Raw genomic sequence first — 12,500 nt, forward strand, 5'->3', positions numbered from 1 at the left:
AAATGCCGATCCGGCTGCCTACTTTAGCCAACAGGTGGAGCCAGGCGCGCCGTACTTGCGCGGCACTTCCCACGTCCACCGAAGTCGGTGCCAAGGACCACTTTCGGCGCCGGAGCCGCGTACGAGCCTACTCGAGGCGGAAGAACGAAGCCAGCAAGGGCCTGGCCGCAAGTGCGTTCAATTGTCGGGACGTCCAAGTCCCTCGTTCTTCCGTGCTTCCTCTTTCGGCAAGTCGTTGCGGCACCTTCCCAAAGCGCGCAGACCCGCTAATCGCGACGAGCGCGACGTGGCCGTGCCGCCTTTCCCTCGGCAGCAAGCAAAACGCCTGGCAACGTCGACGCTCCCCTAACCGCGATCTCGCACCGTGTTTCGTGTGGCGAATTCAAAAGCCGGCCGGCGCTGCTGCAACCATTACGGTCGGTACGCATACGCCGCGGAGGGCGGGACGGTCATCGGAGCGTGCGGTTCCTCCATCGAGTACTGCGCACCTCGGCCGTCGCATCGCCGTGCCATGACCGGCCGCGCGTCAACGCGAACCGGTGCCAGCGAGATCCCTCGCCTGCAAGAACCGACCGGCAGCCTCCGTCACCCGAGGACGCGGAGGCGCTTGCCGCGGACGGCGGGACGGTATGCACTGGTGCACAGCGGACCCGTCACATCGCCAGTTCCTTGACCGACCGCCGACGCTTGTGCCGTTCCTCTCGTACTTGGCAGTCGCCGCGCGATTGTCGGGTCTCGTTCTTGCACGCTCGAACGGTCGGGAGGGCACTCGGCTGGCGTTTCGGGAACGCGCAGCCTCGCCTTCTACCGACGTAACCACGACTCGCCGTTCGCGCTCCGCCGCTCCTGTTTACAGTACTAGGCGGTCCCGCAGCGGTCGGGTCGCGCATTTCGAGCGCTTCGAGCCACGGTGCAGTGGCGGGTCGAAAGCCGACCTATGAGTGCGTTGCGCCGTTTGTACCCGCGTCCGCCACCTGGCCGACCGTCCAAGGTCGCGGTGTTGGCGTCCGCTGGGCGCAACAATTTGTCACGGGGTGCCGCTCCACATTCAGGCAGCCCCGTGGGGAAAAGCCGACCCCGCGTCCAAACGGGGTCAGCGGCAGAAAGTGTCGGGCGCAGACGCAGCTGAGGCGCTCACCCTTCACAATCCGTTAATGATCCTTCCGCAGGTTCACCTACGGAAACCTTGTTACGACTTTTACTTCCTCTAAATGATCAAGTTTGGTCATCTTTCCAACAGACCGGCGCAACCGAAAGGCCGCGCCGGACATCGGTCCGAAGACCTCACTAAATCATTCAATCGGTAGTAGCGACGGGCGGTGTGTACAAAGGGCAGGGACGTAATCAACGCGAGCTTATGACTCGCGCTTACTGGGAATTCCTCGTTCAAGGGGAACAATTGCAAGCCCCTATCCCAATCACGAAAGAAGTTCCACGGGTTACCCAGTCTTTTCAGACAGGGATAAAGACACGCTGCTTCCTTCAGTGTAGCGCGCGTGCGGCCCCGGACATCTAAGGGCATCACAGACCTGTTATTGCTCTGTTTCGTGCGGCTAGGAGCCGCTTGTCCCTCTAAGAAGGTTGTAAGGTGCTGGGAACCCCGCACCTATTTAATAGGCTAGAGTCTCGTTCGTTATCGGAATTAACCAGACAAATCGCTCCACCAACTAAGAACGGCCATGCACCACCATCCACCGAATCAAGAAAGAGCTCTCAATCTGTCAATCCTCCCAGTGTCCGGGCCGGGTAAGTTTTCCCGTGTTGAGTCAAATTAAGCCGCAGGCTCCACTCCTGGTGGTGCCCTTCCGTCAATTCCTTTAAGTTTCAGCTTTGCAACCATACTTCCCCCGGAACCCAAATACTTTGGTTTCCCGGAAGCTGCCCGCCGAGTCATTTGAGTAACTCAGGCGGATCGCTGGTTGGCATCGTTTATGGTCAGAACTAGGGCGGTATCTGATCGCCTTCGAACCTCTGACTTTCGTTCTTGATCAATGAAAACATTCTTGGCAAATGCTTTCGCAGTAGTTCGTCTTGCGACGGTCCAAGAATTTCACCTCTAGCGCCGCAATACGAATGCCCCCGTCCGTCCCTCTTAATCATTACCTCGTATTCCAAAAACCAACAGAACAGAAACGAGGTCTTGTTCTATTATTCCATGCAAGTTTATTCAGGCGACTCGCCTGCGTTGAGCACTCTAATTTTTTCAAAGTAAAAGCACCGGCCATCTCGAGGCACACAATGAAGTGCACCAAGAAAGAACCGGCATGATGTTCAGTCCGAGCCGTCGCATCGGGTAGATGCACTACTCGTCTGGAACTGAGATCCAACTACGAGCTTTTTAACCGCAGCAGCTTTAGTATACGCTATTGGAGCTGGAATTACCGCGGCTGCTGGCACCAGACTTGCCCTCCAATTGATCCTCGTTAAAGGATTTAGAGTGTACTCATTTCAATTACGGGGCCTCAAAAGAGTCCCGTATTGTTATTTTTCGTCACTACCTCCCCGTGCCGGGAGTGGGTAATTTGCGCGCCTGCTGCCTTCCTTGGATGTGGTAGCCGTTTCTCAGGCTCCCTCTCCGGAATCGAACCCTGATTCTCCGTTACCCGTAACAACCATGGTAAGCAAGTAACCTACCATCGAAAGTTGATAAGGCAGACACTTGAAAGAAACGTCGCCGGCTCGTGGCCATGCGATCAGCACAAAGTTATCCAGAGTCACCACACAATACGGGCCGAAACCCGATCGATCTTGGTCTAATAAAAGCACCCGTTACCCAAAGGGCTCCAGGCTCACTGCATGTATTAGCTCTAGAATTGCCACAGTTATCCAAGTAGGAAGAAACGATCTAAGGAACCATAACTGATTTAATGAGCCATTCGCGGTTTCGCCTTATTTCGGCATGTACTTAGACATGCATGGCTTAATCTTTGAGACAAGCATATGATTACTGGCAGGATCAACCAGGTAATCGTTCGACTGCGCGTCCGTCCTCGCCTTCGGCGGGCCGGACGCAGTCTGTGTGCGGCGGAGGCCACCTTCAGGCGCCCCAACACGCTTATTTTGCACTCCGAGATGACGGCGTTCGAGCTCGCTACGGCACAACCTTCCCGAAAGACGAGTGGGAGCCGTGCGGCAAGAAGCACGTTCATGCTCGCTCTTTTTCGTTGCATCGACTCGGTCGCGCCGTGCGGGTTGCCCAAGCCCGCTGCACTGTCGGTGGACCGGCCGGAACTAGCAACGGAGCCGAGACTGCAAAGCCGCCAGACGACGGGTCACGCCCGCGTCTTCGGCGCTTTCGCATCTGAATCGCCCGAGGACGACACGGAACACACCTCGATATCGTGGTAAAACGGCACCGTCCGACAACCAGCCCCTAACGCATCAAGCGGATGAGGCTGCAGACGACTGCCGTGGATTCCCCTGGAGCAGACCCGAGGACACGCTTGACGAGGCCGAAGCCCGCCGCATATCAGACACCCGGTCGCTTTCGCGTACGCCGCTCACGAGAACCCCCACATAATAGCAGCGATAAGTACCCAGACCTCCTTGGGCACTAATACGAGCGTACTCGAGAAAATTTCACCGCGGGTGTGCCCCGAAACGTGTGGCACGTTGAGCGTGCCACAAGTCTACGTCGCTCTCAAACCCGCCGAGGTCGTAGAATTTGCGACCCTACTCACGAAATTCCCACCGAGGATACGGCCGCAAACGTACCGCACCTTGGGTAGGCCACGAGTTTGTGCAACACTACGCTGACGGCACAGCACCGAGGTCGTGCGCGCACGCACGGGAAAATTCCGCCGCGGTTTCTGCCGAAAACGTGAGGCACCACGACTCTCCGCAAGTTCGCGTCGACTGCGAAAGACCGAAGTCGTGAACGACGTGTCCGCTACTCGCCGCCGACACGCTGGACACCAAACGTACAACGACTCGACGGCGTCGTAGAGGCCCACGACGCGGTTTTCCTTAACGACGTCTCGGCGTGGCACCGACAGGTTAGAACGGCCGACCAACGTTCCCTGTCCGCCGTTCGGCTCAGTCGAAGGGCTCGGCGACTTCGGCAACGCTGCGAAGCCGCACGGTGACGCACGCCATGTCCCCATTTTTTTTTTTTTTTTCTTTCTGCGTCTGCCGGGGTGCCCCTATAATAGCAGCGATAAGCACCCAGACCGCCGTGGGTCGCTCGCCCCGGCTGACGTGGTTTTTCGTACTCCTGCGGCGGTCGCCGTCAAGCACGTCCAAATACGCTACTTTCGTGGGCGCATTCACGCTCTTTCGCTTCGCCGGAGTGCCAGCACTCACTCTGCCAAAAACGGCGAACATCCGAGCGGCGGTTCCCACTTTTGCGTCGGCGTCGCAAACCCCGCCCCGGCAGACGAGGTTTGCCGTACTCGTGCGACGGTGGCCGGCGGGCACGTCGAAAGACGCCGATATCGTGCGCGAATTGGCGCACCTTGGCTTCACCGGAGTGCCGCCACTGACTCCTCCAAAAACGGCGAAGATCCGAGCGGCGCTTCCCACTTTCGCATCGGCGTCCCGAACTCCGCCCCGGCTGACGCGGTTTACCGTACTCGTGCGACGGTCGCCGGCGAGCACGTGGAAAGACGCCGATATCGTGCCCGAATCGGCTCCGTTCGGCTTCGCCGGAGTGCCAGCACTGGCTCGGCGAAAGACGACGAACATCCGAGCGACGGTTCTCACTATTGCGTACGCGTCGCAAACCCCGCCCCGGCAGACGCACTTTGCCGTACTCGTGCGACGGTCGCCGGCGAGCACGTAGAAAGACGCCGATATCGTGCCGGAATCGGCCCCGTTTGGCTTCGCCGGAGTGCCAGCACTCACTCGGCCACAAACGGCGAACATCCGAGCGGCGGTTCCCACTTAGCCGTCGGCGTCCCGAACTCCGCCCCGGCAGACGCGGTTGCCGAGCTCGTGCGACTAGCGACCGCGAAGCCGTCTCGCGACGCCGCTTTCGTGCGCGGCTCCCACTGCGACCTGGGTCACCCGAGGTCGACGAGCAAGAAAGAATGTCGAAAAAAAATTTTTTTTTTTTTTGCGTCTGCCGGGGTGCCCCTATAATAGCAGCGATAAGCACCCAGACCGCCATGGGTCGCTCGCCCCGGCTGACGTGGTTTTTCGTTTTCCTGCGGTGGTCGTCGTCAAGCACGTCCAAACACGCCACTTTCGTGGGCGCATTCGCGCTCTTTCGCTTCGCCGGAGTGCCAGCACTCACTCTGCCAAAAACGGCGAACATCCTAGTGGCGGTTCCCACTTTTGCGTCGGCGTCGCCAACCCCGCCCCGGCATACGCGGTTTGCCGTACTCGTGCGGCGGTGGCCGGCGGGCACGTCGAAAGACACCGATATCGTGCGCGAGTCGATGCTTCTTGGTCTCGCAGGAGGGCCGCCACTCACTCCTGCAAAAACGGCGAAGATCCGAGCGGCGCTTCCCACTTTTTCGTCGGCATCGCAAACCTCGCCCCGGCAGACGCGCTTTGCCGTACTCGTGCGACGGTCGCCGGCGAGCACGTCGAAATACGCCGATATCGTGCCCGAATCGGCCCCGTTTCGCTTCGCCGGAGTGCCAGCACTCACTCGGCCAAAAACGGCGAACATCCGAGCAGCGGTACCCACTTAGCCGTCGGCATCCCGAACTCCGCGCCGGCTGACGCGGTTGCCGAGCTCGTGCGACTAGCGACCGCGAACGCGTCTCGCGACGCCGCTTTCGTGCGCGGCTCCCATTGCGACCTGGGTTACCCGAGCTCGACCAGCAAAAAAGAAGGTCGAAAAAAAATTTTTTTTTTCTGCGTCTGCCGGGGTGCCCCTATAATAGCAGCGATAAGCACCCAGACCGCCGTGGGTCGCTCGCCCCGGCTGACGTGGTTTTTCGTACTCCTGCAGCGGTCGCCGTCAAGCACGTCCAAATACGCCACTTTCGTGGGCGCTTTCGCGCTCTTTCGCGTCGCCGGTGTGCCAGCACTCACTCTGCCAAAAACGGCGAACATCCTAGTGGCGGTTCCCACTTTTGCGTCGGCGTCGCCAACCCCGCCCCGGCATACGCGGTTTGCCGTACTCGTGCGGCGGTGGCCGGCGGGCACGTCGAAAGACACCGATATCGTGCGCGAGTCGATGCTTCTTGGTCTCGCAGGAGGGCCGCCACTCACTCCTGCAAAAACGGCGAAGATCCGAGCGGCGCTTCCCACTTTTTCGTCGGCATCGCAAACCTCGCCCCGGCAGACGCGCTTTGCCGTACTCGTGCGACGGTCGCCGGCGAGCACGTCGAAATACGCCGATATCGTGCCCGAATCGGCCCCGTTTCGCTTCGCCGGAGTGCCAGCACTCACTCGGCCAAAAACGGCGAACATCCGAGCAGCGGTACCCACTTAGCCGTCGGCATCCCGAACTCCGCGCCGGCTGACGCGGTTGCCGAGCTCGTGCGACTAGCGACCGCGAACGCGTCTCGCGACGCCGCTTTCGTGCGCGGCTCCCATTGCGACCTGGGTTACCCGAGCTCGACCAGCAAAAAAGAAGGTCGAAAAAAAATTTTTTTTTTCTGCGTCTGCCGGGGTGCCCCTATAATAGCAGCGATAAGCACCCAGACCGCCGTGGGTCGCTCGCCCCGGCTGACGTGGTTTTTCGTACTCCTGCAGCGGTCGCCGTCAAGCACGTCCAAATACGCCACTTTCGTGGGCGCTTTCGCGCTCTTTCGCGTCGCCGGTGTGCCAGCACTCACTCTGCCAAAAACGGCCAACATCCGAGCGGCGGTTCCCACTTTTGCGTCGGCGTCGTAAACCCCGCCCCGGCAGACGCGGTTTGCCCTACTCGTTCGACGGTCGCCGGCGAGCGCGTCGAAAGACGCCGATATCGTGCGCTAATTGGCGCTCCTTGGCTTCTCCGGAGTGCCGCCACTCACTCCTCCAAAAACGGCGAAGATCCGAGCGGCGTTCTCCACTTTCGCATCGGCGTCCCGAACTCCGCCCGGGCTGACGCGGTTTACCGTACTCGTGCGACGGTCGCCGCCGGGCACGTCGAAAGACGCCGATATCGTGCCGTAATCGGCCCCGTTTGGCTTCGCCCGAGTGCCAGCACTCACTCGGCCAAAAACGGCGAACATCCGAGCAGCGTTTCCCACTTTCGCCGGCGTCCCGAAGCCCGCCCCGGCAGACGCGGTTTGCCCTACTCGAGCGACGGTCGCCGGCGATCACGTCGAAAGGCGCCGAATTCGTGCACGAATCGATGCTTCTTGGTCTCGCAGGAGGGCCGCCACTCACTCCTGCAAAAACGGCGAAGATCCGAGTTGCGCTTCCCACTTTTTCGTCGGCGTCCCGAACTACGCCCCGGCTGACGCGGTTTACCGTACTCGTGCGACGGTCGCCGGCGGGCACTTCAAAATACGCCGATTTCGTGGGCGCATTCACGCTGTTTCGCTTCCCCGGAGTGCCAACACTCACTCTGCCGAAAGCGGCGATCATCCGAGCGGCGGTTCCCACTTTTGCGTCGGCTTCGCAAACGGCGCCCCGGCAGACGCGCTCGTGCGACGTACTCGTGCGACGGTCGCCGGCGAGCACGTCGAAAGACGCCGATATCGTGCTCGAATCGACCCCGTTTCGCTTCGCCGGAGTGCTGCCAGTCACGGCGCAGAGAACGGCGAACAAGTGTTTTTTTTTTTTTTTTCCTAGAATTTGTGTTATAGAAGGCACATTTGATATCGGACGATAATTTTCAACTTTATCACGCGCACCGATTTTCGTGTAGAGGTTTGCAAGTTTATGGGAATTTCTCCACTTGGAATAATGCGATTTAGTATTACTACGAGAACTTCATGGATGTACTCAAGGGTACGGGGCAAGTCAGTTACGTCAACACCTGCAGATTTTTTACACTTCAAACTGAAAATTGTTGGTTGTGAGTCCTCGTGTGATATTAAAGGCCGATTCGCTAACACATAGAACAAAGAAAGAAAGGAAGAAAAAACGCCCGCGCTCGCTCAAGAAACCTGGGTTCGCAACAAGTGGCAACAACAAGCAACCGAGCGAGTGCGCCAAAACCCGTGGCGGCCGAACAAACGCGAAGTCCCAACCGCGTCAGCCGGGGCGGCACGGGACAGGAAAAATCACTTCAGCCGGGGCGGCGGGGCACCGAATAAACCTCGTCACCTCGTCGCAGGATAAAAGAGGAAACAAAAAGTCTAAACAGCGTCTGCTGGAGCGAATGCGTAATAAAACAACAACAACAACAAAAAAAAAACACCCGCGCTCAAGAAGTCTGCAATCCTCACAAAAGGCGACTGTGACCGAGCAGCGTCAGCCGGGGCCGTGCGGAAACGGAAAAACCGCGACTACCGGGGCGTCGAGGCACCGAAAAATCCACTTCAGCCGCGGCGAAAAAAAAAACAAAAAGAAAGACGGAGGGGGGGGGGGGAACCACGTCTGCCGGGGCGAAGGAAAAAAAAAAACGCGTCTGCCGGGGCGAGCCCGGGTGCGGCACCACCGGGAAAACTGTGGCAAACAGACATGGCGATCGAGTGAGTGGGCCGCCAGCCAGGCTCAGCCAAAAAGTGCAAAGTCCGAACTGCGTCAGCCGGGGCGGCAAAAACCGCGTCAGCCGGGGCGGCGCAAAAAACCGCGTCTGCCGGGGCGGCACGAAACCGCGTCAGCCGGGGCGGGGCGAAAACTGCGTCAGCCGGGGCGAAAAGAAAAAAAAAAAACGCGTCTGCCGGGGCAAGCCCGGGTGCGGCACCACCGGGAAAACTGTGGCAAACAGACATGGCGATCGAGTGAGTGGGCCGCCAGCCAGGCACAGCCGAAAAGTGCAAAGTCCGAACCGTGTCAGCCGGGGCGACGCAAAAACCGCGTCAGCCGGGGCGGCGCGAAAACCGCGTCAGCCGGGGCGGCACGAAACCGCGTCAGCCGGGGCGGCGCGAAAACTGCGTCAGCCGGGGCGGCGCGAAAACCTCGTCAGCCGGGGCGAGCGAAAAGGGGGGGGGGGGGGAACCACGTCTGCCGGGGCGAAAGAAAAAAAAAACGCGTCTGCCGGGGCGAGCCCGGGTGCGGCACCACCGGGAAGACTGTGGCAAACAGACATGGCGATCGAGTGAGTGGGCCGCCAGCCAGGCTCAGCCCAAAAAGTGCCAAGTCCGAACTGCGTCAGCCGGGGCGGCAAAAACCGCGTCAGCCGGGGCGGCGCGAAAACCGCGTCTGCCGGGGCGGCGCGAAAACTGCGTCAGCCGGGGCGAGCCCGGGTGCGGCACCACCGGGAAAACTGTGGCTAACAGACATGGCGATCGAGTGAGTGGGCCACCAGCCAGGCTCAGCCAAAAAGTGCCAAGTCCGAACTGCGTCAGCCGGGGCGGCAAAAACCGCGTCAGCCGGGGCGGCGCAAAAAAACCGCGTCTGCCGGGGCGGCACGAAACCGCGTCAGCCGGGGCGGCGCGAAAACTGCGTCAGCCGGGGCGAGCCCGGGTGCGGCACCACCGGGAAAACTGTGGCAAACAGACATGGCGATCGAGTGAGTGGGCCGCCAGCCAGGCACAGCCGAAAAGTGCTAAGTCCGAACTGCGTCTGCCGGGGCGGCACGAAACCGCGTCAGCCGGGGCGGCGCGAAAACCGCGTCTGCCGGGGCGGCACGAAACCGCGTCAGCCGGGGCGGCGCGAAAACTGCGTCAGCCGGGGCGAGCCCGGGTGCGGCACCACCGGGAAAACTGTGGCAAACAGACATGGCGATCGAGTGAGTGGGCCGCCAGCCAGGCACAGCCGAAAAGTGCTAAGTCCGAACTGCGTCAGCCGGGGCGGCAAAAACCGCGTCAGCCGGGGCGGCGCAAAAAACCGCGTCTGCCGGGGCGGCACGAAACCGCGTCAGCCGGGGCGGCGCGAAAACTGCGTCAGCCGGGGCGAAAGAAAAAAAAAAAAACGCGTCTGCCGGGGCGAGCCCGGGTGCGGCACCACCGGGAAAACTGTGGCAAACAGACATGGCGATCGAGTGAGTGGGCCGCCAGCCAGGCACAGCCGAAAAGTGCTAAGTCCGAACTGCGTCTGCCGGGGCGGCACGAAACCGCGTCAGCCGGGGCGGCGCGAAAACCGCGTCTGCCGGGGCGGCACGAAACCGCGTCAGCCGGGGCGGCGCGAAAACTGCGTCAGCCGGGGCGAGCCCGGGTGCGGCACCACCGGGAAAACTGTGGCAAACAGACATGGCGATCGAGTGAGTGGGCCGCCAGCCAGGCACAGCCGAAAAGTGCTAAGTCCGAACTGCGTCTGCCGGGGCGGCACGAAACCGCGTCAGCCGGGGCGGCGCGAAAACCGCGTCTGCCGGGGCGGCACGAAACCGCGTCAGCCGGGGCGGCGCGAAAACTGCGTCAGCCGGGGCGAGCCCGGGTGCGGCACCACCGGGAAAACTGTGGCAAACAGACATGGCGATCGAGTGAGTGGGCCGCCAGCCAGGCACAGCCGAAAAGTGCAAAGTCCGAACCGTGTCAGCCGGGGCGACGCAAAAACCGCGTCAGCCGGGGCGGCGCGAAAACCGCGTCAGCCGGGGCGGCACGAAACCGCGTCAGCCGGGGCGGCGCGAAAACTGCGTCAGCCGGGGCGGCGCGAAAACCTCGTCAGCCGGGGCGAGCGAAAAGGGGGGGGGGGGGGGGGAACCACGTCTGCCGGGGCGAAAGAAAAAAAAAACGCGTCTGCCGGGGCGAGCCCGGGTGCGGCACCACCGGGAAGACTGTGGCAAACAGACATGGCGATCGAGTGAGTGGGCCGCCAGCCAGGCTCAGCCCAAAAAGTGCCAAGTCCGAACTGCGTCAGCCGGGGCGGCAAAAACCGCGTCAGCCGGGGCGGCGCGAAAACCGCGTCTGCCGGGGCGGCGCGAAAACTGCGTCAGCCGGGGCGAGCCCGGGTGCGGCACCACCGGGAAAACTGTGGCTAACAGACATGGCGATCGAGTGAGTGGGCCACCAGCCAGGCTCAGCCAAAAAGTGCCAAGTCCGAACTGCGTCAGCCGGGGCGGCAAAAACCGCGTCAGCCGGGGCGGTGCAAAAAAACCGCGTCTGCCGGGGCGGCACGAAACCGCGTCAGCCGGGGCGGCGCGAAAACTGCGTCAGCCGGGGCGAAAGAAAAAAAAAACGCGTCTGCCGGGGCGAGCCCGGGTGCGGCACCACCGGGAAAACTGTGGCAAACAGACATGGCGATCGAGTGAGTGGGCCGCCAGCCAGGCACAGCCGAAAAGTGCTAAGTCCGAACTGCGTCTGCCGGGGCGGCACGAAACCGCGTCAGCCGGGGCGGCGCGAAAACCGCGTCTGCCGGGGCGGCACGAAACCGCGTCAGCCGGGGCGGCGCGAAAACTGCGTCAGCCGGGGCGAGCCCGGGTGCGGCACCACCGGGAAAACTGTGGCAAACAGACATGGCGATCGAGTGAGTGGGCCGCCAGCCAGGCACAGCCGAAAAGTGCTAAGTCCGAACTGCGTCTGCCGGGGCGGCACGAAACCGCGTCAGCCGGGGCGGCGCGAAAACCGCGTCTGCCGGGGCGGCACGAAACCGCGTCAGCCGGGGCGGCGCGAAAACTGCGTCAGCCGGGGCGAGCCCGGGTGCGGCACCACCGGGAAAACTGTGGCAAACAGACATGGCGATCGAGTGAGTGGGCCGCCAGCCAGGCACAGCCGAAAAGTGCTAAGTCCGAACTGCGTCAGCCGGGGCGGCAAAAACCGCGTCAGCCGGGGCGGCGCAAAAAACCGCGTCTGCCGGGGCGGCACGAAACCGCGTCAGCCGGGGCGGCGCGAAAACTGCGTCAGCCGGGGCGAAAGAAAAAAAAAAACGCGTCTGCCGGGGCGAGCCCGGGTGCGGCACCACCGGGAAAACTGTGGCAAACAGACATGGCGATCGAGTGAGTGGGCCGCCAGCCAGGCACAGCCGAAAAGTGCTAAGTCCGAACTGCGTCTGCCGGGGCGGCACGAAACCGCGTCAGCCGGGGCGGCGCGAAAACCGCGTCTGCCGGGGCGGCACGAAACCGCGTCAGCCGGGGCGGCGCGAAAACTGCGTCAGCCGGGGCGAGCCCGGGTGCGGCACCACCGGGAAAACTGTGGCAAACAGACATGGCGATTGAGTGAGTGGGCCGCCAGCCAGGCACAGCCGAAAAGTGCTAAGTCCGAACTGCGTCTGCCGGGGCGGCACGAAACCGCGTCAGCCGGGGCGGCGCGAAAACCGCGTCTGCCGGGGCGGCACGAAACCGCGTCAGCCGGGGCGGCGCGAAAACTGCGTCAGCCGGGGCGAGCCCGGGTGCGGCACCACCGGGAAAACTGTGGCAAACAGACATGGCGATCGAGTGAGTGGGCCGCCAGCCAGGCACAGCCGAAAAGTGCTAAGTCCGAACTGCGTCTGCCGGGGCGGCACGAAACCGCGTCAGCCGGGGCGGCGCGAAAACCGCGTCTGCCGGGGCGGCACGAAACCGCGTCAGCCGGGGCGGCGCGAAAACCGCGTCAGCCGGGGCGGCGCGAAAACCGCGTCAGCCGGGGCGGCGC

The 12,500-nt window shown here is 62.1% G+C and overlaps 1 non-coding gene across 1 annotated transcript; it reads right to left on the reverse strand.

The window, feature by feature from the left end:
• Positions 1–1,152: 1,152 nt before the first annotated feature.
• LOC142794458 (small subunit ribosomal RNA) lies at positions 1,153–2,967 on the reverse strand. The gene has a single exon (XR_012892357.1). It is a non-coding gene; the product is annotated as a small subunit ribosomal RNA (ribosomal RNA).
• Between the last annotated feature and the right edge of the window lie 9,533 nt (positions 2,968–12,500).

Source organism: Rhipicephalus microplus, unplaced genomic scaffold (genome assembly GCF_043290135.1).
Source record: "Rhipicephalus microplus isolate Deutch F79 unplaced genomic scaffold, USDA_Rmic scaffold_429, whole genome shotgun sequence".
NCBI classification, from domain to species: domain Eukaryota; kingdom Metazoa; phylum Arthropoda; class Arachnida; order Ixodida; family Ixodidae; genus Rhipicephalus; species Rhipicephalus microplus.